Raw genomic sequence first — 27,987 nt, 5'->3', positions numbered from 1 at the left:
CTCTATTCAAAACTTGATACCTAAGTACTTTATTTTTAGTTTTGTGGCTGGTCTTATGATACCTACATAAGTACTTAGTTTTATAGTATTGATCATAACAACAGAATACCTACTCGTATTGTAAAACTTAAGTAATATAAAGTTCTTGAACAATGAAACCACGCGTAAACAAATTGAAGTTTTAGTTTTACTCTACCTTAAATTTTAGTAGGTAAGTATTCAACACGACAAAAGCATAAGAACTGTAAGAAGCCAGCAAATAAGTATTCTGAGTTCAAAATTCAGCGAGCTTATGAAACCGCAAACCGCTTATCAAAAACTATAATAATATGTCTTGAATATTCTAATAGCAACACTCTTTACTGAACATTGGATCTTATTCCTTTGCGATAAGGTTTAATTATTGTCAGCTAATAGTGCGGACGATAGTATCTACCTACATTCATTGTAAGTAACCCTATGGTTACCATATGAAAAGACAGAATATCCTGACAAAAAATCGGATATCACCCTTAATCCTTACATTTTCTGGACGGTCATTATTTCAAAAATCGCCATCACTGCGGTATCTTTGTTTTTTTCAATCTTTTAACTTTATCAAGCACATGTTTTGCCAAGACAATTTCGCCATCACTGCAGCTACTTAGAGCACAAAATTCCCTTTCCTCTGTCCTCTTCAAACTTTTAGCTAGTTTCCACTGATTAGTTAAGGTTTATAAAAAAAACCCTGACAGTTACCAAGCCCCTTCACATTCCTGACAAAGCACCAAAAATCCTGACAAAGCACCAAAAATCCTGACATGTCACTGGAAATCCGACGAAAGACAACCCTACCTAAATACGACGAAATTCAATAAAGCTTTGTGGTTCCTTAAGTCCTTTCAAGTGAAGTTAGTAACATATTATTCGTAATAATTCAACTAAAGGAATCAAAAGTTACTGAATAAATCCGAGTCGACGATCGGAGTATTTGAAAGGCGAAAAGTTAGCGGGAATGGGCGAGTTTGCCTTTTGATGGAAGAAATTGTATCGAAGAGGGAGTAATAAGGAGCCCCTTTTAGAAATGTCTTCGAGTTGTTACCAAACAGTTTGTTACTTTCTATTTTGTTTTTGCCATATACGATTAGCTTATTTAAAGGTTTAAACAACTTGAGACCTTATATACCGTGTATTTCTAATATGACCGCATATTCTAAGGGTAGTCAGTATAGGAGGGAAGGAAGGGTAGGGTGCGGAAAGACCTATGTGACATCCAGGCGGCTGAATAGCGTCGGATCGCACAGGATAGGAACGAATGGCGAAACCTAGTATCGGAGGCCCTGGATCCACTTCGGGTCGCTGAGCCAGTGAAGTAAGTAAGTAAGTCAGTATAGGCCCTATTGATTAATGAACAAACTTCCACGTCTTATTAAAGAATAACGACTTTTATTTTCCTTATAAAAATCATCACGCAATGTATCACTACATTATTTTTATTCAATACGTCGCACTTAGGTACTAACGTAACGTCACAAGTTATAATTATGTACGCAACACACTGCCGCATGAAATTACGCTCTAGCTAAATTACATCATTGACTTAGGAAATGTGCGTGTGTAAAATAAAACGAATTTCCAATTTCGCAAGTAAAGACGCATTTCGCCCGCGTCACAACATATTAAGTAAGTAATTCACCAATTAATATTCGCGGCTCAGCCTGTTGAGTCGGCCCGGCTGAAAAATTAATCGCGCCGAGGCGAGCGTAAGCCGGTTCTGATGTAAGTGGGGATTAACTCAAGACTGCCTGGCATATGTTGCTATGATCTATTTTGATACGTATTTTATACAACCACATATTCTAAGGGTGTTAGTATAGGCCCAAATTTTTCCTTATTCCTTATTTTTCTTTATTTGTTAGTTAAGGCTAAATTAAAAATCTCTTTTAAAATGGTTTCAATTTGCAGTTGTATTGCAAAATACACGCTGTACAACTTTTTTACGCCTACTCTGCCTCGCCTAGAATATTTAGCCGGTCCGGTACCTAAAATAAAACTTATAGTGCAAATATTTAAAAAAAGCTAATACGTAATATCGAAGAAAACATTTGTAGTCGCCATCAGATATATCGGAGCGGCCGAGGTGTTCACAATATCTGAACACACGCTCTAACGCCTTGACAATAGGGGCGTGTTCAGATATTTATGAGCGTCTTGGCCGCTCCGATATATTTGATTGCGACTGTACCTAAGCCATCTACGAAACCCAATGCGTCCTTCACGTCTCGCAACGTGCGACAATGAAGACTAATGTTCCCAGGCCGGTGATGGATGGCGAAATTTAAAGCGGCTAGACATACATCTTAGATTATCAGAATATTTGGCTGAGAAGCAGGCGTATTATGGATGGCTTTATCCACGTGACAAAATAACCGTCATTTTTAGGGTTCCGTACCCAAAGGGTAAAAACGGGACCCTATTCGGACTCCGCTGTGTCAGCAGCGTCTGTCAGCAGCAGTTGAAATTTTCACAGATGATGTATTTCTGTTGCCGCTGGCGCTATAACAACAAATACTAAAAAGTACGGAACCCTCGGTGGGCGAGTCCGACTCGCACTTGACCGGTTTTTTTAACACAGCGGGATTGGAAGTGACGGATACCGTTTTATCACGCTGTCACGTAGACAATGACGGCCATCATATTTTTATTTATTTATTTATTTAATAATTTTAATCAGGCAACAAGGCCCATATTACGAATACCTTACAGACTAAGATATATTAAACTTATATATAACTTAAATTAAACTAAAACTACTACTTAAATAACTAACTTAGCCCAACAGCACTCCTGTTGTCCGTATCATATCCGTACAGATGTATTATACAATGTGTCCCTAGCCATTGGACACAGCCGAAATGTAGTACACATATGCATTTGTATTTGAGCCAGTATACAAAGTATCATCACAACCGGTGTAGCGGTTACGAAGAAATATGTATGTGTTAGTAGCTCCAGCCGGGTTAGCACATGAGTATTGAGTATTGACTACCCGTCTCTCTTTAATTAACATAGTAAGAAAAAGACGGGTAGTCTATCTCGCCGCGAGATACAGTGCTAGGCCTACTAAGGTAATATATCCTCATAGAATAGTATGAAACCTTCTTCGACTTTTTTTTGATATTTTTTTATTAATGACACTAATAGATTTTGACTTTTGACAAATGTCGTCATTGCCGAACATTTTATTAACTATTGTCAAAAACACTTTGTTGTCGATTATTGGAAATAACTTTTGTTAAAAAAAAATGTTTTACCTTTTGTTCTAATAAAAAAATAAAATAACGTTAGAGCATGTGAAGGAAACAATCTTGAGGAAATCTGTAGACATTTCGTGCAAAGAAATACCATCACCAACACTGTTAACTGACTGACAGTTGATAAACCTTATTACTTATTAAGAGTTGTTTGTATTGACCTCAGCCCCGAATCCGCATTGGGAACACGTTGAGACTAAAGTCTAAACACTCTCGTTAGAGAAGGCATGTCCTCAGCAGTGGGATGTACAGGCCGTACCATTTCGTACCTTGTCAGGGTGACAATCAATATGAAAGGCGCTAGGGACCTCATACTATTGTCACTATGACAAGGTACGAAATAACCACCAACGAACCGACTAATAAAAAAGCTTATATGTTTATGATAGTTAGATACAAAATGCTAATTGACGTCATCTTTTACACGTTCTATGCTCGAAGAAGACTTAAATTGTTTTCTAACTAATTATATTTTCGTTGAAAACAATATATGAGAATTCGAATTGAAATTCCACACGCCCCTTCCAACACATGCATCTTAAACTTTTGCCGCAAACTTTAACAGCAAAATAGTGCTTTCGCACAAATGCTCCTTCTTAAATAGTATAACATATGCCATTTTCAACCAAAAAGGTACTTATTGTCGGTTGCCAATAAGGCGCTATTTCTAAATTCGAAATCAACCTTATCGACAAGCGACAATGTAGTACCTATTGGTTGAAAACGTCACATATGTCAATATAGTATAAGCATAGAACAAGTATGATATAAGAGCAAATTTAGAAGCAATACATATAATAATTTTAGCATAAAATCGTATTACAAAGGACTAGTGTTTCCCAGAAAAAATATTTCCAATACTATTGCTGCCATCATACGCAGGATGTAAAAAATACGTACCGAGAATAAATGAGTTTTGTATTACTGTATCGGGCTACATATGTTTCAGCTTCACATTTATTTCACGAACAATAATGGAAAGACACATTTCCCATTGAACATTTTAATTATAAGGTTTTGTAATTTTGGTATCGGCATTAAAAGCTTTCGTGCATGAGTTGGCATCAAAATATGGGTTACATGTAGCAAAATACGGTGATTGTGATTACATTTACACGAGTTTATCAATAATTTCTAAACTTTTTGGTAGGTAGGTACCTAATGTTAAATTTCTGCTATAGATGCAATCATATCAACTGAGCTAATGCACTTTTTTTTTAACAAGAATCAGAAAGGCAGAATATATTGTGTAAGAATTAGGAATTTCAGAATTGCAATGATGAATAAACTTTATCATATAGCTAGTTATTCCCAATTAAGCTCTGGTTTCCTAGGATAGCGGCGCCGTCATGATAGCGGCCGTCTCCATACAAAATAATACGGCTAAATATGGATGGACTAGTATTTTGTATGGAGGCGGCCGCTATTATGACGGCGCCGCTATCCTAGGAAACCAGAGCTTAAGGCGGCATTCTTACAAATCTGATCCTGTTGCGATATGTGATTGAGTAACTAATATCAAATGAACACCAAATCAAGATCCGAATGCTCCTTTAAATTCAAATGCCGTTGCCTAGTCGTTGTTTCTTCATCCACGTTGAATGATTGTAATAAATTAGAATATAATAGAATCGTTTATTTGTGTAAAAAAGGGTATAAATTGATGTGAGTGATTAGGTAGATAGTATTGGTAGGAATTTTTACTTGAAAAACTTTGCTAAACATACCTATACATATACATTCTCATCCCGCCACAAATAAATACAAAATAAACTAAAGTAAGCATCAAATCGAGTGAACAATAGTACAAATAACAATAGGCGGTGCCGAGTGTGCGGCGATGTGGACTCAGGCGGAAGGGAGCAACAGTTGATTGTTATTTTAATTGCATCATAGATGGCGCTGTTATACCCGCTTGTTATTTTCTGAATTACGCTGTTAGAATTTGTAAGCCATGTTCGTATAAATTTAAGAATGTCATTGAATGTATGGGGATGTATGTCAGGGTGTGGGGATAGGATAATTGGACTCGGCTGGAAGTAGGCAACAGTTGTCGCTGTTACATGCTTGTTGTTTTTTGAATCACTGGAATTTTTTGAGTTAAGTATCATTTAAATATCACCACAAACCAACTCAAACAAAAGTAAGCAGCCAATCGAGTGAACAATAACACAAATAACAATAGGCGGTGTCGTGTGCGGCGATGTGGACTCAGGCGGAAGGGAGCAACAGTTGCCTGTTATTTGAATTGTCTCATAGATGGCGCCGTAAGGTTACAGTGTTATCTATGTATATGGTGTATTGTAGATACAAGTGTATCTTCTGAATCTGATGATTCAGGCTATAAGGATTTTTTGAGCCAAGTACATAATAGCCCTGGGAATATCGGAAAATGAAATTGTCAGGCTGAATTGGAGCAAGAGTTGGGTGTTGTTTCAATTGTCTCATAGGTGGCGTTGTAACTTGCTGGTGATTTGTCTGTATCACGCTATAATAGTTTTGAGGTTTGGGTAATTCAGTTACGCTTCTAGAAGCTATTTCCAAACGATGAAATGGTGCAAATCCATTGAACGAATGAAAATACCCGGAAGAGGAGCATCAGTTGACTGTTGAGTGAGTTGTTTCATGGATAGCGCCGAAACGTTCGCGTAATACTTACTGGGTGGCTATTGGATTATCTCCACCTTGTCACGAAAATAGATTTAATTTTGGTCAAGGCAAATGTACAGCATGAGTTTAATTATTGAGTAAGTATGCTATCATGGCTATCAAGACTTTTAGAAAATCTCTGGTCTGTGTTTTATAAAAAAAAAAACAGTTTATCATTGCGAAATATTCTTACAGCCGTAAAGGTGGCGCCATTACTAAGTAGGTACTTTCTAAATAGGGTTTCACAAATAGCATTTTTCAATAAGCAACAACACAGGACATAAAAATCGCAATCAATGCCAACGCAAGCGACCATCGTCAATTTAGCAAACGAAGCATCAATAGGGGAGCAAAACAAAAGCAAACGTAGCTGGTGGGACTAGGGTCGGACTTACAGAGTATTCGGCTGATTATTTTCGGCTAATGAAACTACGAAGGTACGATCGACACGAAATATTAAACCTGGGGGTTGAGGAGATGATGTGCGAGATAAATAGAAGCCTACAATGGGTGCGACCAGGGTCTGACTTAGGGCAGAATATATATATGAGTTTATCAGCTAATGCTGAAGTTACGATAGATGAGAAAAATATAAGCGGTCGTAATAGGTGGGACTAGGGTCTGACTAACAGGCTGATTCGAACGTGCATCTGACATCAAACCGATATTTGAAGCATAATGGAATCATATCAGTTAGTAGTCATTAGATGAGTGGATGTGGACATACATAACCTTAGAATAAGCAATCTTAGCTCATAATATTGTCTTCGGTTACCGCGATAGTTACTCATGAAATAAAACTATGAAAACGGATTATATCGCGTATATTGAATTTATAATACATCCCGACGTTTCGAACTCTTTACAGCGTTCGTGGTCAACGGGTGACTGAGGAAAAATTACAAAGTGCAAAAATACCCACATACTAAAATAATGAACAATCATAAACTACAAACTTTAAGGCTGGTTGTACATGCAAAATCGGTTCATAAGGCTAGTTATACACTATAATTATTTTTCAAGTAAAGATATATATATATACGCGATAAAAACTATGCCGGCTCCAACCCTACACCACGGACCCGAGAAGATTTAATTCCCTCCTAAATTGTAGGAGGGTATCCCAATATGGGACCGGCAACAAACTCGGCGGGACACATCTTTTCTATGGAGTTGGAAAAAGACTGTTCTCTCCCCTTCTTAGATGTATTGGTAAAAAGAAATCCTGATAACACCCTAGGTCGCACTGTGTATAGGAAACCTACTCATACTGATAGGTACTTAAATGGCAAATCGCATCACCATCCCAGTCAACTTGTTACAGTAGGCAAATCTTTGTTTCAGAGAGCCCAGAGGATATGTGATGACCAGCATCTGGCCGCGGAGCTCCAGCATGCCAGGCGCGCGCTCCAGGCAAATGAGCTTAGGATACCGCGGGTCAACCAGAGGTCCCACATTAAGATCCCCACAGTCGAGCGCAGGCCTGCCATTCTGCCTTTTGTCAGGGGGGTCACGGACAGGATCAGCCACATCTTGAAGCGTGCTTCTATAAAAACATATTTCAAGCCAATGAAGAAGATGTCACAATTCCTGAGGCCTGTAAAATGCAATACCCCTCTACAGACTGCAGGAGTGTACAGGCTGGACTGTGAGTGTGGCCTATCATATGTCGGGCAGACGAAACGGAGCATTTCCACTCGGGTGAAGGAACACATAGCTGATGTCAAGCACCGTCGACCTAGGTCTGCTGTCTGTGAGCATGTCATGGATAAAGCCAATCACTCAATCAAGTTTGATAAGCCTCTGGTTCTTGCCAAGGAGAAGCGTTACATACCCAGAATGCTGCGCGAGGCCATTAAGATTAAGAAATATCCAAACTTTAATAGGGAAGATGGCTTTTCTCTACCACCAGCTTGGGATCCTGTAGTCCACCTGATAAAGGAGCAAGCGAGACATAGACTGTGAGACCTTAGTGTTGGATGATGCTGGACATTCTGATGTTTTGAAAAGATGTGTCCCGCCGAGTTTGTTGCCGGTCCCATATTGGGATACCCTCCTACAATTTAGGAGGGAATTAAATCTTCTCGGGTCCGTGGTGTAGGGTTGGAGCCGGCATAGTTTTTATCGCGTATATATATCTTTACTTGAAAAATAATTATAGTGTATAACTAGCCTTATGAACCGATTTTGCATGTACAACCAGCCTTAAAGTTTGTAGTCTATATTTGTTCATTATTTTAGTATGTGGGTATTTTTGCACCTTGTAATTTTTCCTCAGTCACCCGTTGACCACGAACGCTGTAAAGAGTTCGAAACGTCGGGATGTATTATAAATTCAATATACGCGATATAATCCGTTTTCATAGTTTTATTTCAATCTTAGCTCTTTAGAGTATAATGTATAACTGTTTTTTTTTAATGTAGTGTGCACATTTTTATTGTTTTGTGTGAATAAATGACTGTATTTGCACGTATTTATACGTGAAAGCAAATAAATGATCTGATTCTGATGAGAGGCTAGTCTCACCAAGGCGAGGCTAGCCAGAAAAGATTTTTCGCCATCTACATTATAAAGGTCGCTAAGTTTTTCGAAGAAGAGAGGTAACCAGCGCCACCAAGACCCGGCTAGTACGCGCTCTAGTATTCCTCATATTTCTGTATGGCGTGGAAACATGGACGATACGAGCCCGAGAAAGGCAAAGGATCGATGCATTCGAGATGTGGTGCTGGAGGCGTATGTTGAGGATACCCTGGACCGCCATGCGCACCAATGTATCAATCCTTTCACAGCTTCGTGTCCAAACTCGCCTATCCACAGTCTGCCAGCAGCGCATATTGTCCTAATTCGGCCACATAATGAGGAGTGTAGATGAAAGCCTTGAAAAGCTGATCATTGTTGGAAACACGGCGGGCAAACGAGGCCGGGGACGGTCTCCAACTAGATGAAGCGATCAAGTAAAAGGGGCCCCATCCTCAACCAGCTCTTGCTCGGTCTTCAGAGACGCAATGGAGAGGCACCGATGGAGGCAGATTACAAGAACCAGGTGTGGAGCATCCACATCCACTGATGACCACGATCCTCAGTCATGAGGGAGCGACCACAGAGAGAGAAGTTTTTCGAATAAAGGCATAGGTGAGTACGCCCTTGCAACTAAGTACTTAAGAACATTCGTATCGTTATTTCAGTAATCCAGTTTGACCGAAAACTAATTGGCAGATAATAAGCCGAAAGCCTATATCCCAACCCTAGATTCCACCTCAGCGAGCAGCGTTCATTAGTTTGTTTATTTGTTTGTCCCCCACCAGCGCTGCTGCTTTGATTCCGTTTTAACTTTGTTTGCTTTGTTTTTTGTATTAGATCGCTGTAGAAATGAAATAGGGAAATATGGAATGCTAAGTAATATTTTCTCTCGAGCAAATGAAATGAGAAAAGGAAAATGTACTTTTTATCCCATTAAGCTCTTTCAACTGTTTCACTTGTTTGTTTCAGTTTATTAATTTCTCTTGTTTAAATCCTTTAACATACCAAATTTGAAAAAGTCAAATAAATAAAATCTAAATCAGTTTGCAGCTGTATTCGAACAATGCTTAAAAGATGTCACAGCGATACGATACCGATCTACCGTCAGTGTCAAAAGTGACGTTTTTGGTCAAGTCACTTTTGACACTGACAGAACGGTTTACTGTGACATCATACTGTGACTCTTAAGCATTGTTCGAATACGGCCGAAAGAGTACTAAAAATACTGCATTAAGAAAAATATATAAAAAGATGATGTTAATATTGTCTTCGGTTACCGCGATAATTTACTCATGGAACAAAACTATTAAATCTTCTTGGGTCCGAGAATCTAGTAGGGTAGGGTAGGGTAAATCTTGTAGGGTTGGAGCCGGCGTAGTTTTTTTTCTTTTTTTTGGCGTATATACTTATATATATATCTTTATTTGAAAATAGTTGTATTGTATTGTAAGGATGGGACCCAAGACAGAAGTAAAACACAAGACTGTCGGTTGAATACTGAAGATATAATCCTTAATTTAAAAGATACAATCCTTTATATACTAAATTATCTAGGTTAACTATGAGTCACACTACTTGGGAGGTCTACACGTGAAAGGTGTCAAATGGTTGTTAGTCATCTTACATTACTTTCCGTATATGGATTACATTCCTAACCTAATATGGGGAGAGTCGTCTTATATGACTCTCCGTATATGGTACCGCTAAGCTATATGATCCTTATGATCTAATTACATGTTATTTGAATCCTTACCTAATATTCTATACCTACACTTCATCTCCCTCCTTCTGGAAAAGGAAAAATATATTACTGAATATATTTTTTCTTTTTTTTTTACATTTTTTATATTATTGTTTTTGTATATATATTTTTTTTACATTCTCTTTTTTTTTTTTTATAATTATTTATCCATAACACAAAAATAATATTCATATGTCTTCCACTATAATAAGTATGGTTCATAATTATGCTAAAATAAAATTTTACTTACATGTTAAAATAAAACCATAAATAATACAAAAATCTCTTATCTTAATAAAATTAAACTTATTTGACAACAAAGTAATTCTTAATTCAATCTCCTCTTCTATTAATTCTCTTATTTCTCATTGTCATTGTCATTGAATAATACGCGTATTAATTATTTGTCACAATCATAGGTACCTTAAATTACACAGGTTTTTTTTCATATTGTCAGTATGCATAACTTTTCATAGTATCGTCTTTCCTATTTACTTGCAAGAAAATAATGTTTCACAATTTATTTATTTATCTCTTTCTCTTTTATGACGTCTTCACATGCTTATTATGTTTATTATTTGTTTTCATACTATCTCTTTTATAAAGCATGCACTGTATGCGATTCTCATTGCAAGGGTATACAGCATAATTATCTATTCTGTAGCGCTACAATATCTCTTCAATATATCATATATTATTTCTTTCAGGATACAAGGTATATTTTATTATTATTTCTTTCTTTAGTGCGCATATATTATTTATACCATTAATTATAACTTAACAGGCAGTTCTTTTAACACTTCCTTTCTTTAACAAACATACCACGTGTCCAAGCACCTTCACGAAAGGTAGCTTGACCGAATCATGATCAGGTAACAAGGATTTCGTGCCTGCCCTTGTATCCCCGTGTACCTTGCTACATTGTTTTAATTCGCACAACAGTTCCCTTCGGGCCACTGAAGCTAACGAATATCATTATTACCGCTCTCATTATTCTCATATAATCTCTTTTAAAATAATTAATTTTCCTCATAATCTAAAAACAATTATTATCCGCTTCATATTACTCACAAACCATCAAAACTACAACATATAAGGATTTAATTCGCTCTTAGGTGATCAGGCTAATTGCATCATAAAAACTTATCTGCTTAGCTTTGCCATCTTTAACACAACTTTATAAACCTCACAATTTCAACCTTCTATCTTTGCGAATTTTCTCTTTAAACCAGTCCTTTATATTGTAATAACTTCATTTTCTAAAATAATCGTTTAACATCACTTTACAAAATGTTACCTACGAACATTTAATTTTCCATATCCCATAGTAAAATAACATCAAGTTTTATTTCATAGACATATCATAATATTTAACCGTTTTTCGTTTAATCTTTGTTACATATATGTATTCCACGTTTAATTTTTCTTTATATATCACTTATTTTCTTCCTCGTTATTTGTTTATTATGCATCAAGTCCGTGTTAACAAAGTAAAAACCGGTAAAAAAAATTATTTTTAAATATAAAGTGCAAGTTAAATATCCACATGTACACTTAAAAAATAATTAAAATCTCGAACACAATTATTGAGTGTACCTTAATATAATAAGAGTCCATTTCTTCTTGTCTATTTGGGTCCACTTAGAGTCATCCAGCCGCGCCCACAGCTTTCGTTACTGGATAGCAATGACTGTCATCAGTCATCACTCATATCACATACACACATGGCAGTCTTGGTTCGCGGATATGCACAATACTTTATTTATCCGAATAGTTAAATCACGTTTTTACCTTCACGCTGATAGATTTCTCACAAAAATAGTTTTATTTACGTTATATTAGCAAACCGGCGCTGGTATATCACTTGCCTTCTTGTCCATATTATGTCTTGCTTTATTTAATTTTACGTATGTTTATCACTAGAGTCCACTTTTCCACACATTAAGGTTTATTACTTTTAGTTTATTATAAAATTATTGTTTGTTTTTCCCTTTTGCAAAGTTTTTGCTGTTTTATATTTTAGTTTTTCACTGTTTTTTTTTGCGAATGTCCACATATTAAGTTTTAAATTATTTTCTTAATCTTTGCCATTGAAGCGCGCCCTGCCAGTGCAGAACCACCTACTGCACCGGCAGGCGCCATATGGCGTAGACTTTACGCCACTGGCAGGATCGCCATGTAAGGATGGGACCCAAGACAGAAGTAAAACACAAGACTGTCGGTTGAATACTGAAGATATAATCCTTAATTTAAAAGATACAATCCTTTATATACTAAATTATCTAGGTTAACTATGAGTCACACTACTTGGGAGGTCTACACGTGAAAGGTGTCAAATGGTTGTTAGTCATCTTACATTACTTTCCGTATATGGATTACATTCCTAACCTAATATGGGGAGAGTCGTCTTATAGGACTCTCCGTATATGGTACCGCTAAGCTATATGATCCTTATGATCTAATTACATGTTATTTGAATCCTTACCTAATATTCTATACCTACACTTCAGTATAACTAGCCTTATGAACCGATTTTGCATGTACAACCATATTATTATTTGGTATTTTTGCACTTTGTAGTTTTTCCTCAGTCACCCGTTGACCACGAACGCTGTAACGGGTTCGAAACGTCAGGATGTATTATAAATTCAATATACGCGATGTAATCCGTTTTCATAGTTTTATTTCAGAAAATGATGTTATTCAATAGTAACTTCCCTTAAGGGGCCCACTGATTATCAGTCCGCCGGATGATATCAGCCTGTCAGTTGTTCGGAACTGTCAACTTTTTGTTCTAACTGACAGGCTGATATTGTCCGGCGGACTGATAATCAGTGAGCCCCTTTACAATATAGATCGTGTCTTATATTATAAATATTAAAAAACTATAACGTAACGTTGACTGGTCTAGAATGCGTCATGGCAGTAAGTCCGTCTGGTATAATATTAAATAAATAAAAAAATAACAGCATACAAGCCGGTTCCATTTACCTACGATGTTATGTTAGATTATTTAAAACAAACGTTATCGTTATTCAGCTGTAGGTACCTACTTTGTGATTAGTAATAAAACGGAAATTCTTTGCACACAAAGCTGAATTATTTATGAGGTTTACGAGCAAATAAATGTAAAAAGACTTACAGCCATGTTTTACTTTCCCGGCTGAAAACTGGCAGAGGAAACTGATCCTACACAAACAAACAGTCAATCTGTTTGTTTACTTTCGTTGTTTTCTCAGGCTTGCGGCCACCTTGCGGCCTTAAAGACATATGGAGTGGAATTCACTTCCTGCAAATCTATTCCCCGTCCACTATAACTTGGATCTTTTCAAGTCGAGAGTTAATAGACATCTTTTAGGTAATCATGTTCCATCCTAGACTGCATCGGCACTTACTGCCAGGTGAGATTGCGGTCAAATGCTTGCCTATTTGTAATAAAAAAAAATATATATGGAGTTATTCATAAATGCATTACAATCCTGAATTAGCTATGAATCGTTTGTCATCTGTCATTTTGACTTAAATATCTGTAAGAAGGGCACAGGGCCCATTGTTTAAGTGAAAGGTAAAATAATAGAAATAAATAATATTAACTAAAGTATATGTTATAGCGTTAGCCGCGAAAGCTATCTTGATTTCTATTTGACCTTGTAATAGTGTTTTTACTTTAAAATGCCACAAATATAGTAATTTATTAATGAAACATGTTCCATAATTCAAAAAGAATTACAATTCAAAACTCAAAAGCAAATGAATGCCAATTATAAGGACTGTCCATAATGAGCATCAGTCGAACAAATTCAAAAGTCTTTAAAGCTTAAAACTTACTAATTCTGTTGTGTCAGGAGATTAGAAATTCATGAAGGCCTAAAGAAACGGAAAGGTAGGCTCTGAATACTAAACCGAGCTTTGTAACTGTAGACAACAGTTCGTTTTATTAAACGATTCGTTTGTTTCGATTTGTCTTTATTTTTGGGGTGGAACCTTTCGTTTTTGGAATGGGGAAATTACATATAAGTTTGGACTTATCAGAGTGACATCTTTACCTTACGAGCACCATCTACCATACAATATGGACTGGCTAAGATCCAAAATTATGATTAAGATAATCCGAGCCACCAGCATGTGTATCCGTGGGACACGGCACAGATTCAAATCCATCCAACATTTCTTCGGTTTCAATGACGGTGCAGCGCCCTACCCAACCCGTCTACGTACCCAGGGGTTTTCAAAGTGCCCTCCCACCCCTAAGGGGGCGTGACCACATTTTAAGAGGGGCACAGGGCCTCGGGAATTAAACTTGTTTGATTTTGAAAACTAGAACATTTAGGTACGAAGGGGGCGTGGGAATTTCATTACAGGCACCAGGGGGGCGTGCTTAAAAAAGTTTAGGAACCCCTGCTCTAACCTGTACAAGCGTCGTTTTCTTGTTGTTGGTTATTTCTGTTTTTTTATAATTTTACATTTATGATAAATAAATAGAATTTTTTATTTTTATTATTATAAATAAGGTCAAGAGTATGATCAAGGTAGAAAAAGGTCCCATATATAATCCTTTTGCTGCTTGTTATTTAGTTTAACATATTTAAGGTTTACACATACACATGCAAGCACAGACCCCATTCACGTCGTATTTAACACAGATGATCGACGATCCAAACTTGATCGCGTTTGATATCGGTACTTCAGTACTTTACCAACAGGTTCGCCGTCCAAGTTTGACCGAGGCTGGCTGCCATTCCCATCGCTCGAACAACGAGGGTGAATGAAGTTTCAGTCGAACTGTTATTACTCATAATTTTTATAGATTTCGCAACCACTTAAGGGGTCCACCCATTACCAGTCCGCCGGCCATCAGCCAGCCAGTACAAAAAATTTACAGTTCCGAACTGACAGGCGGCGTCCGGCGGACTGGTAATGGGTGGGCCCCTTTAAACGGCCATTTGTCCTTTTACGATCATATATTTAATTATATGAACGGGTCTGCAAATATGTGTACAAAACGCGAGTTTAAAGTGTTATTTTACGATCTTGGCCGAGAAATCGAGTGATGTGGGTCAATTTTTTTTTCCTCAAAAAATGTGACGGAGTGGGGAATTTTGTATGAGATGAATAATCTATTTTTTATTTGTTCTCGTGTAAAATATAAACTGCAGCAAGAAATCCATGCGATAGCACTCTTTTTTTTTGTTTTTAGATAGAAGACGGATATACAAGCGTGACAGTGATCAGAAACAAGACAACGAAAATAATTTAGAGCCTTGTAATTATCATAAAACACTATATTTGTGACGTTTTCAACCAAAAGGTACCACATTGTCGCTTGTCGATAAGGTTGATTTCTAATTGAAGCTATATGGAAATAGCGCCTTATATACTGACAAGCGACATTAAGTACCCTTTTGGTTGAAAATGACACATTTATTTTCGTGTTACGATAATCGTACAGTTGCTGCTGTTTAACCTAGACCTGGGCTACAACCGCAAACCATTGTATATTCCAACGACGGACAGGCAAGTAAATGTTTTTTGAATTCCAGTTTCCGTTGTGACTCCCCTGGACTCACCCGCGTTCGCGTAACCATTGTTAACGCAGGCGGCCCGGGCGATAGCCAAAGTCAGCGAAACTCACGGATTACGGACATTACCCCAGATTGCCATCCAAATCTCTCCCCTTTGCGATCTTTTCCACACGCTTGCCATAAAACCATTTCTTTAACTTTTGGCAGTTTGTGGAACTTGGCTTTTAGAAGATCTCACATGTAAATGGCAGATATATTGATAAATCTTACAGGACATTGTTACTCTTACTTAAACATTGATTAACCTTTCATATATCTGTGGGGGTCAAAAATCGTGGGTCTAAACCTCGGCAGTGCTATATCAGAAAAAAATCTTTCCCGAAAATGCTAAAAGAAGACTAAAAATTCGTTCAGGATCCAAGGATATATAATAGACAAGAGGTTATTGCTTAATTACCTACTGCTCTATTATTTCCTCTGATAAAACTGTGTTTTGTTAACTTTGTATACCAAAACTGAACAGTGTTTATAGACCAAAGACGAAGTTTCGTCGTGCATCTAATTAGTATAAAATCTATAAACACGAACTCCTAAACTATGCATTAATTGTATAATTAACTAGTTTTGACCAAACAAGCGTTTGTTAATAAATTCCCCAACTTTTTACGTGAAACGAACAGCGGTGGAGAGTTCTAAAACATTTATTTTTAGTGGTTTATAATGGTTGTTTTATGTTAGCTAATATAATATGTAAAATATACACTTTGAATAAAGCGATTTTAATTAAGTGATGTTTGTACAAATTATAATAAGGTATGATATAATTTTATGAAATATCTCCCTTGTGTACCTTGAACAATAATCACGATTTTTTGCTAGTTTAGACCTAACTTTAGATAAATCCTTATGGCATTAAGTACATGTTTTAGCTATTAATCGTTTATCTAAATCTGTCATTATGTCTTATGTATTGGTAAGTAAGGGATTATACTCGTACCTACATAAATTAATTGAGTAAAACTAGATACCTATAATGACTATTATTACACTAGATTACTTGATACACATTATGTTCCCTTTCTGTCCCGGGCTTTTACCGGATTGCTCATTAAGCTCGTCCCGCTAATCCGTCACAGCCGCTAACGAGGTTAGCTCTTATTTGTTCAGTCGTTCGCTTGAGATTTGTTACTGGCTACAATAATTACTGCTCTGGACTAGCTTTTTTCTAATTGTTAATCATAATCATAATCATAATCATCATTTATTAATAATATAAAATTACAAGTCAATAGGTACTACAATATGTAGGTATTATACAATATTAGTCTTATTCTATGACATGGGTTTACTTATAAAAAGCTCTTTGTGGTCATAGAACGTCTGCTCGAGGAGCCATTGTCTGAGTTTAGTTTTAAACATTGACGCACTTTTTGCAGTAACAATTTCACGCGGAAGGCAATTATACACTTTTCGACCCATAACATGTGATAGCTTTTTAGTTTTCGCAAGTTTGTGCGATGCGAGTGGCAGCATTCCGGCGCGCGCGCTGCGCGTTGCGTACCTACGCGGGGCTTCGATGATTGGATTGGAGTCTACTTCATCACGTGTATTTATTGCCATTTGCATTATTAGAAGCGAGGGCAGCGTAAGTATTCCCAACGACTTGAACAATGGCCTCGCGGAGTGACATTGAGGGACACGGCCTATCGCCCGAACGGCGCGCTTCTGGAGCCGGAAGACCCTCTCCCAATCGGCAGCACCGGCCCACAGTTCGACTCCGTACTGCAGGAGTGCGTGGGCTGACGCAAAATAGCATGCTCGGACCATTTCTAATGGAAGTACTCGAGCCAGCCGCCTCAACGCAAAGCATGCCGTTGCGAGTTTCTTGCACATCTGATCTATATGGCCACTCCAGGTGAGGCAGCTGTCTAACTCGAAACCAAGAAATTTGGAGTTCATGACTTGTCTGATTACAGTGCCATTTGCTATTACTGACAGCTGCCTAACCTGCCGTCCAGACAGATCAAAGCCGATGTAATGCGTTTTGCTCGTGTTTAAGATAAGTCCGTTAATGCCAAACCAATTCGAGAGTGATGCGGCGATCAAGTTAAGTTTGAGTTCGAGCTCGTCGTATGTAGGGGCGGACACAACAACAGCCACGTCGTCAGCATACATGAAGGTCTCTCCACCGGTGATAGCCTCTGGCAGGTCGTTCAAAAGTATAGAGAATAGAATATTCGACACCGACGAGCCCTGTGCGACGCCCATACTTGTGGTCGCGGCGTCAGATCGAACTATACCGCCATCAGAGACCACAACTTGTGTTCTGTTCCGTAGAAGGTCTGATAACAAAGTCAGGGCGGTACCTTCAAAGCCATAGTGACGAAGTTTGCTGGTCAGAACTTCGTGATCAGCAACGTCGAATGCCTTTGATAAGTCGCAGCATAAGACTGCGACTTGGTTCCTGCACTCGCGGGCTTCAGTAACCTGCCGAATCACGGTCCGAGCCAAGGAGGTTGTTGAGCGGCCTTTTCGGTAGGCATATTGCCTCTCCGAAAGCGCATTTTTGGAAGATAGAAACTCCGTTAATCTGGAACTTAAGCCGCACTCAAATATCTTAGCTATGACTGGAATTATTGCTATAGGTCTGTAAGCGTCGATATCCTCTCTCTTTCCTTTCCCTTTGAATAACGGAGAGATTCGGCTTTCTTTAAGTGGGTTCGGAAAGATACCTTCGCGTAGACACCTGTTATAAACTATGGCGAGCACGGGTGCTAGTTCCGCGGCGACGGAGTAGACTAAGTTCACAGAGATGTCAAAAATATCCCTAGTTGGTTTTTTAGCTAATCGGGCCGTGATAATGTAAAATACTTCGTCAGGGGTGAAAGGTTTCAGCCTGATGCAGCAGTCGGCGGGCGGGCGCGCGGCCTGCAGCGCAGCGAGTGCGCGCGGCACGTCAGCAGGTGTCGCGCTACAGGCCGCCGCCGCTCCGGCAAACCGTTTGTTTATAGCATCGGCTGCCGCCTTTTTTGTTTTAAATTTGTTTCCATCTAAGTCGGTAATTACCTCTGTAAAATCGAGTTGATTGTTGCACGTTTTGCCCCTTTCCCTGTTTAATACTCCCCACATGGATTTCACGGTGTTCGGATTGTTTTTTATTTTTTTTGTGTAGAACTCGGCTTTTTTTGAGTTAAGTAGACTAATGTATTTGGTGTTCATACTGGAAATAATTAAATTTAGTTTCTCGTTATTGGAAAAACGTCTTCCTAAGTCTATTATTTCAAACAGTAGGTTTTTTAGGTTGTAAGTTTCGTTCGTCACCCACGATTCTCTTTTTTTATTAAACACGGTTTTAATTGGGAAGCAAATATTAAATTTATTTTTTAGTATATTTATAACAGATGACGTTAGATTTGTGACGGAATTCCTATTTCTGTGTATAACATCATGCCAGTCCACGCTTTGCAGTGCGGCTCGAAATTCGTTGTAGTTTCGTGTGGAGTAAATCCTAGCGCGGCGGGTGCGGGGCGCGGGCGGGGCGCGCGGGCGCAGCAACTCAGCACGCACGGCTAGGTGATCGCTGAGGTGAGTGGTGACAGGAGCGGCGCTCAGCACTGAGCGGTCTCCGTTCCAGTAAATGTGATCGAGGTTTGTGGACGTAGTACCCGTGACTCTAGTAGGGAAATCCACCACATTTCTGAAGTCGTGGGCTCGAAGTACGTCGTATATTTTTTTTAAGTCTGGCTTTACGTTACTCACTGTGTCGTCTATGTTCGTGTCCCCTAAAATAATGCACTCCCTATCAAAAATACTTAATTTATCGAGCAGACGTTCTAGGTACCCTAGAAAGTCATTACTACTAATTTGACAGTTCGATCTATAAACACAAACTATTGTTATATTAAAATCTATAAGGTCAATAGCCGATATTTCGCAATATCGTTCTTCAGATAATGCTGTCAGTTCTAGATTTTCGATGGCCCGTATGTTATTACGTACATAAATACACGATCCACCGTGTTCATAACTCGAGCGGCAAAAATTTGAAGCTAGATAATAATCTTCGAGATATATGCATTTTAATTTAGCGCTACTCAACCAATGTTCGGTCATAACGAGTACGTCACATTGCAATTCATTCTGCAGTAGTATTTCGAGGCGCTGTGTTTTGTTGTCAAGCGCGCGTATGTTTTGGTTACATATTATTAACTTGCGCGGCGCTTCGGACTCATTAGTTTCGCTTGGTGCGGGTGGATTAGCTCTGCCGCGGCAGTGAATCGGAGGCGGTCGGTAGCGCTGCGCCGGAGTGACGTCGTCGAAAGCCCCGCGCGACGCGGGGGCGGCCTTGAAACCACTCTGTGAATCTTACGCGCGGAGGCCACACAGTAGGCGAATTGAATTTTTCGTATATGTTCTCTGGTATAACTATTAAGAAGGATGCATGCCTATTTGTTTTTATCTGTCTCTTTTCTACAACGTAGTCGTCGGAGCTTACTGTCTCTTTCAGAAAGTTTATAATATTTTCGGTGGTCGTCTCTGGTCTGAAGGACCAGGCTTGAATATATCTTAGTTGCTCAATGGCTTTGATATCGTTATGATTTGAGCCCGTGCCTACAATAATATTGTTTCGATTTTTATTCCTGTTTTTTCGAGAAGAAGATAAAAAGTGGTATTTCCTATAAAAAGGGACCTTATTGTCGACGGCGCTTACGCCAATATAAACGATGCTCCGATATAAATACAATGCCGCGCGACGCTGTGCGGCGTAAACGCCATCGACAATAAGGTCCCTTTTCATAGAAAATGCCCCAAATGGCGGCTCTACGTCACCCATAAAAATTAACCCTTGAGATGCGAATTCTTACACCACTGAAAACAACCTTTGCGGCTCTTTAAGCTACCTTAACTGGTGAATGGTGATTTCTACTGTAGTTGGCTCTTCTTTAGTCATTTATTTATTGCAACCATAGTGTAGTACAGATTTTAATAACTAGGCACATTCAGTCATATGGGCCCTGGCAGGGCATTGCAATGACATACATATTTTAATTTAAAATAATCACAATTGTTTACTATTCTTATTTGGTACTGATTATGCATGCTTTTTTGATAAACCCATATCTAATAGTCCTAATTTTATACATTATATCACAACGCCCTGCCCGAGTCTGTGTTCCCGCATGAGTACAATCTGGGGCTCTTCAAGGCAAGAGTTAATAGGTATCTTCATAGGTAAGCGTGCTCCATCGTAGACCGCATCATCACTTACTATCAGTTGGGATCGTGGTCAAACGCCTGCCTATACATCATAAAAAAAACATTTGTTATTTATATTTTGACAACCATTGCTCTTACATTATTACAGTCATATCTAGATCATATTTCATGTTAAGTTAGGTTCTTCTCATAAGCTTACAGACCCCTGCTCTAGATTACTAGATACACACTCCGTCCCGGGCTTTTACCCGGATTGTTCATTAAGCTCGCTCCGCTAATCGGTCACAGCCGTTGGTAACGCTAACGAAGTTACCTCTTATTTATCCAGCCGTTTGCCCGAGATTTGTTACTGGCTACAACAATTACTGCTCAGCTTTTTTCTAATTGTAGTGATAGGGAAACATGTTAGTACCTAATTAATGTAATGTATATAGAATGCTTAGTTTGTCAGGTGTCCTAAGTCGAATCTACAATCTATCAAATATGTATACGAGACCCATTGCATTAATTAATACAATACAAAATTGAGAAACGACAGTCAAAGTCTGACAATCGTACACAACGCACAAAACACTCCTTACTAAACGGTACGTGATCGTTTGTAAGGTGAATTATTGTTTATTATTTAGGTCTAATATTGGTAATAAACTATGATTTTACCAGAACAGTAAAGAAACGCTCTATACTCGTAACATTGCCATGAGCAAACTTATCCAAAAAAATATCTCGTTTAGTAATAAAATCCATTAAATCCACACTCAATCATAAAATGAATCCTATAACATACGTAAGCAACACTAAATTATTAAACGTTCAACCCACTTCGACCCGTTCTAATGAGATATTAGACGAATATTAAGTTACATGCTTTAAATTCGACATCCCCTAATAACTCAACCACCCACCAAACATCTATAATGGAATTACAACCTTATCATAAACGTGAAGGGTCCAATTTCAAGTAACCTAGACCTTCAAGGCTTAAGTTATTTACATAAAAGCCGTGTTGATGTTAAATTCATTCGTGTCAGCGCTCACCTCCACACGTGAGAAAAGAAACGAAACAGAGTAACAATATCATAATGATCATGGCGTTAATATTTATTTGCTCGTCGCATGCTTGTACAAGCAAACAAACTGTTACGTGAGCAGAAACCAGACGTCCTATCGCGAAACACGAAAATCGAAATGACTTTTTTTGCCTCTCTATCGTTCGATTAGACTGGCAAGAGCGAGAGAGATTCATAGTAGTCGTCATAAGATAAGCAGATGCGTTTGTTAAACGTTTTATTCTCATAGAGCGTTTGTGTATGTATGAAGCTATAATAGCTTCATTGAAAGAACATAAGAGATTTGCGACTAAGCGGGTACTACGTAAAGTTGCAAGTCCCTTAACCTCCTGAGACTCTAAAGTAGTATAGATTGTAAATTTCTCACGGAAACGTAAGGGACTCCGACCAAAACCTTAAAAGGTTAACTCGATAAAAAAAATAACGAAAACATGTCTACTTTTAGCGCGGCGCGCCATATATTTGTTTCCTTCTAATTTCCTGGCTTTACGCAGCCTCTTAAAAGGTTTGCGAAATTCGACGTGAGGCTCTTCCTATTTTCTTTACTCACACGTGCTCGGGCGCCAGAGCAATATACGGTTTATATTTGGACACACGTGTCTCAAACGTAGGGCGTTTTAGGTACCTACAACTACAATAGGTGGCAGCACTGTCAGGTTAGGTTAGCCTCGTAACGAAGATTGAATGAGCAACAGTGGAGAATATACCTGAAGCTGACTAAGTAAATAGATACTCGTAGGTTAGTCAAGTTTTATAGAAAAATAATTGTTCAAGGTGCATAAAGATTATTCTATTACAACAGTATTTTTTTCATAGATTTAATGTTTTTCTTTGAAAAAAAAATCGTCTCACAGAGTTTCTTACACCGGTATCTTCTCGGGGCTGCGGTGTTGGGTTAGAACCGGTGGTAGTTTCTTGCACCGGTATCTTCTCGGGGCTGCGGTGTTGGGTTAGAACCGGTGGTAGTTTCTTGCACCGGTATCTTCTCCGGCTGCGGTGTAGGGTTAGAACCGGTGGTAGTTTCTTGCACCGGTATCTTCTCGGAGCTGCGGTGTAGGGTTAGAACCGGTGGTAGTTTTTGACATTTACAAGTGCATTGTAATATGCCCAAATTGAAGAATAAAGACTCACTTTTATTCGTAAACAGGGTAATTTGTTAAATTCCAAAAAGGGAAAACAACTTTGGTGTGTTGTAAAAAAAATCTAAAACAATATGCACAAATTGTATTTTCATATAATCACGAATTAAATATAATTAGAACTTAGTAGATCATCTAACTTTTACCTTGGTAGCTAAAATGAGGTCCGTAGATGATGAAATCTAAGATTTACCTGTAACAATAACAAAACACAATTAAGTATAGTTAGTCCTACATAGGTACTTATTTATTAACCTTTTCGACGCCGCGTCAAACACAAAAGCTGTCACGCAGACGCCACATCATCGAATTGTCTTAAGTTGGACTTAAAAAAAAAACTTTTTTTACTTTATTCATATGCACGTAGGTCTATGTTGTTCTGTGGTCATCATTAATCCGTCTTCGGCGTTGGACCTACGGTGCGGATATATCCGTCACTGGCATTGGCGTCAAAAAGTTCAAAAACACTTAAGTTGATAAAATTCCCATAATGCCGTGATTTTTCTCACTTTCTTTTTTTTTTTTTTTGCCGTGTTTTTTTTTCATTGATTCATCGGAAGATCAGCGCTGGAAGTAGCCAGCAACATGACTGTTCTTATATATATTTTGTTTCTGTTGTAGTCTGTGTCTGTGAGGATAAAAAAAAACTATAACTCCCTGGGGAGTTATGGCGTTTTCTCACAATCCAAAATAATAATATAGGCATTTTGTCCTTCAACATGAAATAAGATCTTTTTCGAGTTAGTGTGCTGAAAAATAATTAACTACGAACAAAGAATTTGCGGCGCGCAAATTAACGCTAGAAATATCTTATGTATTCGTAATTACCAAAGTCTAGTCTAACGTAATGAAGTCCTTTCACTAAAAGCGCTATACCCATATAATTATGTCGTTCATACAAACAAAAAGCTCTCGTATATGCACACAAAGCTGTAATGAGGGTTTCTGCAAAGGCTTTGAGATGACCAAGAAAGGTATTCCCTCCCTTTGATAGCTTAAGCGTGTAAATATTGAATGTAAAAAGAACATGTTTAAATCTTTTAATTTTTCTGAAGGCATGTGATATTTTATTTGATTAAAGACTTTATCCGATTTTCTAAATTATTTAACCCATTCTACGCTCATTACGACTTTTCGTTACGTCTCAACGAAGTATTTTCATTAAGAGCGGCTTCACATTAAGGTTTTTAAACAAGGTCGTTTCGGCATATGCACTTACACGCGCGCCGTTCTTTTCGCTATATTTGGCAAAAGGTGGGCCTTCACGCGCTTGCAAAAACGAGCTTATAAAACGCGTAAAAAACGCGTATACAACGCTAGTCTGAAACCGCCCAAAGCTGTGTTATTATATCCCAGATATTAAAACAATAGTTCATTTCACCAATTGACTACTTAACTATTCTGCTTTTATATTAATTTAGCATTGAGAGATCGATTATACAAATGGACTAATAAAATAGAACTGTTATTTTAGTACAGACCGGACAAATTTATTACACATTTTGTTTTAACTCATTTTATTCTGGGATTATCATTCGGCCTACAAAGAACGCACACAAGTAAAGCCTGACCAGAAATATATGATCATTGTCAAGAGGGCGCTGCTATTCTCATGTATACGGTGACAGTTCAGTATAGATTGAAAAAAATAGTTCCAGTGAAATTCCGCAACATGGCGCGTGATCATATATTCTTGGTCAGGCTTTGCACACATACAGACCAAACAGCCCAAATAAACCTAAACAATACCTTTATAATTTCTCTGTAAAACTACAACAGCTAGCAAGTTACATTAAGTTAAGTTAGCATTTCGCTTTATGTGTTTAGTTTAACATTTTACCGTAGCTATAAAACATCCGTCATATCTAAAACAATACAGGTACCTAAAAAATACTGATTTCGTATGACATTTTTTAGATGTATATATCTCGGCTACACTGGAGTTCAAATTGAAATGTATTTTGCAACGAATCAATTGGAAAGTTGTGTCGGGGACGGCTTGTTTTAGTTGTAAACGGTTGGACGCTGATGAAAACTTTTTTAATTATAGAAACAGTTATTCAATATTTTACATTTGTCCTTTTCTAGTTACTGCGATTCCATACATGTAGAACGTAAGGAGACAAAAAGGCGAGCGTGTAGAATTATTAAAATTGCCCGTGTAATTATTTTTCCTTTCACTGTTCCAGCCGCTTTTACTTTCATGGTTTTAACAGTTTCACAAAAAAATACTGGGCAATTGTTATTTTTTTTCGTTTCGTTATTTTTCCGCTTTAGGGACATGGCGGTGATTAGTGTCAGCATTTTTGGTATTCGGGACAAAGGAACGTATAGCTCGGCCGAATTGCACCTTCCCATACAAACGTAGTTCCGCTCTCATTTTAAAACAACGTGTTGGATTGTAATGAAACTTTGCACATACAATGACATGAGGTAAATCTAGGTTTGAAATTAGTTTATATAGTTCCTGTTTATAAAACAAACAAAATAGAGCAAAAACAATTATTGTATGAAAAACTTAAATTAGCTGTATTTTTTTACCATGGTATCTGAAGCTACTTAAACTAATTATGGACATAGATATACCTTATCCTATTGTAAGTATAAAGTTTCAGAGCAATCTAGCTAGTCGTTTTAAAATGAGAGCGGAAGTACGTCTGTATGGAGAACCGAGCTTGCCGAGGACCTCTAAGCTCACCTCACAGGATAGAGTTCGCCCAAAACTAATATCGATACCGCGGTACCGACCGGTCTTGCATAATTATATTACATTTTTAGATTGCAACCTTGTAGTGTAAATACGGAGTCAGAATAAATAAGTAATATAAATTGAACTTTGTTTTATCTCTCTACGGTTATTCCATCTAAACCGCCAAAAAAATATTTACGTTAAAATATTTTTTGGACGGTACATAACTATTAATAGGTCTAAAAAATCATCTTGCCAAGCTACCCATTTTCCTTGCTCCTAAACAACTGTATTCGCAGTTACTGTGTCAGCGAGCCCGGCCATTAGCCGTGACAAAGGTCGGTGCTGACGCAGGTACATGCATGCCCAATATCCCCTCTCATAGCCACGGGGGAAAATGCAACTATTTATATATAGTGTTGGAACTATTTAGGCCAACTATAGGAAATGCACAAACCTCATAATTTTATCCGAACCAATTTTATTATAGGTAGGTAATTAATATAATATAAATGTTATATTAATTATAATAAATATTAAATACGTGTATAAATAAATTACATTAGCAATCTTAATTTTTTTCTACCGTTATCCAGTATTTAAATTGATACTTTTTAAACCATCAAGTGCTATTATGAGAATAACAATGTTTTAATTCAATTAAAATTAAAGAAAATCCATAAATTGTTACTACTATTACTATCATTAACAATATGATCTCCACTTTGCGATCACTTATAGATACTAGACACGGACGCGGCACAAATGATTTGATAAAGCAAATTGTTTTCATTTTGACATCAGTCACACAAGCAGATAAATAACTAACAAAAGAAAAACAGACTAATTCCAATAACGCTCAACTCCCAAAGACAAACTGCAACCCGGCTGCAACTTGTATGGGAAAAAGGTAAGTTTTGTCAGTCAAAAACAATATTTATCTTCTTTGCAACAGAGTCCAAAACCGCGCAACGAAGAGGTAAAAAATCGGAGCCTATTTAGCGACACAAGTTGTCAGGTGACAATTTGTTGCGCGTCAATAGGAAAGCAACAGTCACGATGATTGGCGGTAAGGTGCGGGCATTTCAATGCGTCTTTTGTTTTTGTATTGCTTGTTTTACACGTTTAGATGTATTTTGTTGACGCTTGCTTTTGAAAGCAAGCCGCTTGCTTTCAAATAAAGTAAAATAGTTAATTAAATTAAGTTGTTTTTTTTATCTTTGACAATAAAGAAATCTTATCTTATCTCATCTTATCTTTGTAGGTTTTATTTTGCATTTGCAAAACACGCAGTGAAACTAGAGGATTTTTAAAAATATCAACGTATCTATTCAGAATGTGACGTGTCTCCGCTTTTTTTTCACACACTAAAGTAGTTGATAATTATGGAGTGTCAACGTCACAATTTGTCACTTTGACGAGTCGAACAGTCATTTCAGACATTTATGTCAGGTTATTATCACGACGCTGTGATGTAATACGCACGGCTCTCACTTTCCTGTCCACTTTTTTTCAAGGTCCTTATAGGTTTTTATTGTTTATTTTAGTTAAAGGTATAAATAAACATTTCTCTCAAGTGACATGAAAATAAATAAATGAACTTTAGTTTTGTAGGTAGATTTTAAGTAACTTCACCATTTTATTTGAGTATTGTCATCATAATTATAATAACAACAAATTAATAATAGTTTGTTGTTATTATAATTAATGATGACGCCATTGTATTCCTTAAACTCAATATAAACCAAGCAACACCATAGTAAAAGACCACTTAAATCAAAAACAGACTAATTCAAAATATAAAAATAAACTTGACAGGAAAGTGAAAGCTGCTAAAACACTATAGGAACTAAAAATAAATATTCTTTAACATTTGAGGCTGACCGAACAAACTCGGCTTTACCGCTACGAATTTGTAGCACTAAATATTCGTAGCACTTTATCTGCTACGCGGCGTAGCGAAAATAGTAAACGGTTATGACTGTTTTGATGCTACGTCGGAATATGGGAATTTCAGGTTTAAATTACTGATGAAAAATTTCTGGGGTTGAGGTTTCATTTTAGGAAGGTATTTTCCTTTTTTCTAGTAGACCAATAAAATAGTACTGAAGTTTTTTCTAACTAGCTTTTGCACGCGACTTCGTCT

At 37.6% G+C, this 27,987-nt stretch overlaps 2 protein-coding genes across 4 annotated transcripts in view; both read right to left on the bottom strand.

Moving 5' to 3' along the window:
• LOC134744903 (syntaxin-binding protein 5) overlaps positions 1-27,987 on the bottom strand; it is a 431,872-nt gene that overhangs the window by 168,112 nt on the left and 235,773 nt on the right. The window lies entirely within an intron of this gene.
• The window catches only part of LOC134744846 (cathepsin L-like), a 480,196-nt gene that overhangs the window by 230,810 nt on the left and 221,399 nt on the right, over positions 1-27,987 (bottom strand). Inside the window, exon 1 of one of the 3 annotated variants that reach the window (XM_063678774.1) lies at positions 10,883-10,886. The exons of the other annotated variants lie outside the window; for them this stretch is intronic. The gene's annotated coding sequence lies outside the window, so the exon portion shown is untranslated. Of the gene's footprint in view, positions 1-10,882; positions 10,887-27,987 lie in introns of those variants that run through there. 3 annotated transcript variants of the gene reach the window in all.

Source organism: Cydia strobilella, chromosome 10 (assembly GCF_947568885.1).
Source record: "Cydia strobilella chromosome 10, ilCydStro3.1, whole genome shotgun sequence".
Classification (NCBI taxonomy): Eukaryota; Metazoa; Arthropoda; class Insecta; order Lepidoptera; family Tortricidae; genus Cydia; species Cydia strobilella.
This window is presented reverse-complemented; position numbering and strand designations above follow the sequence as displayed.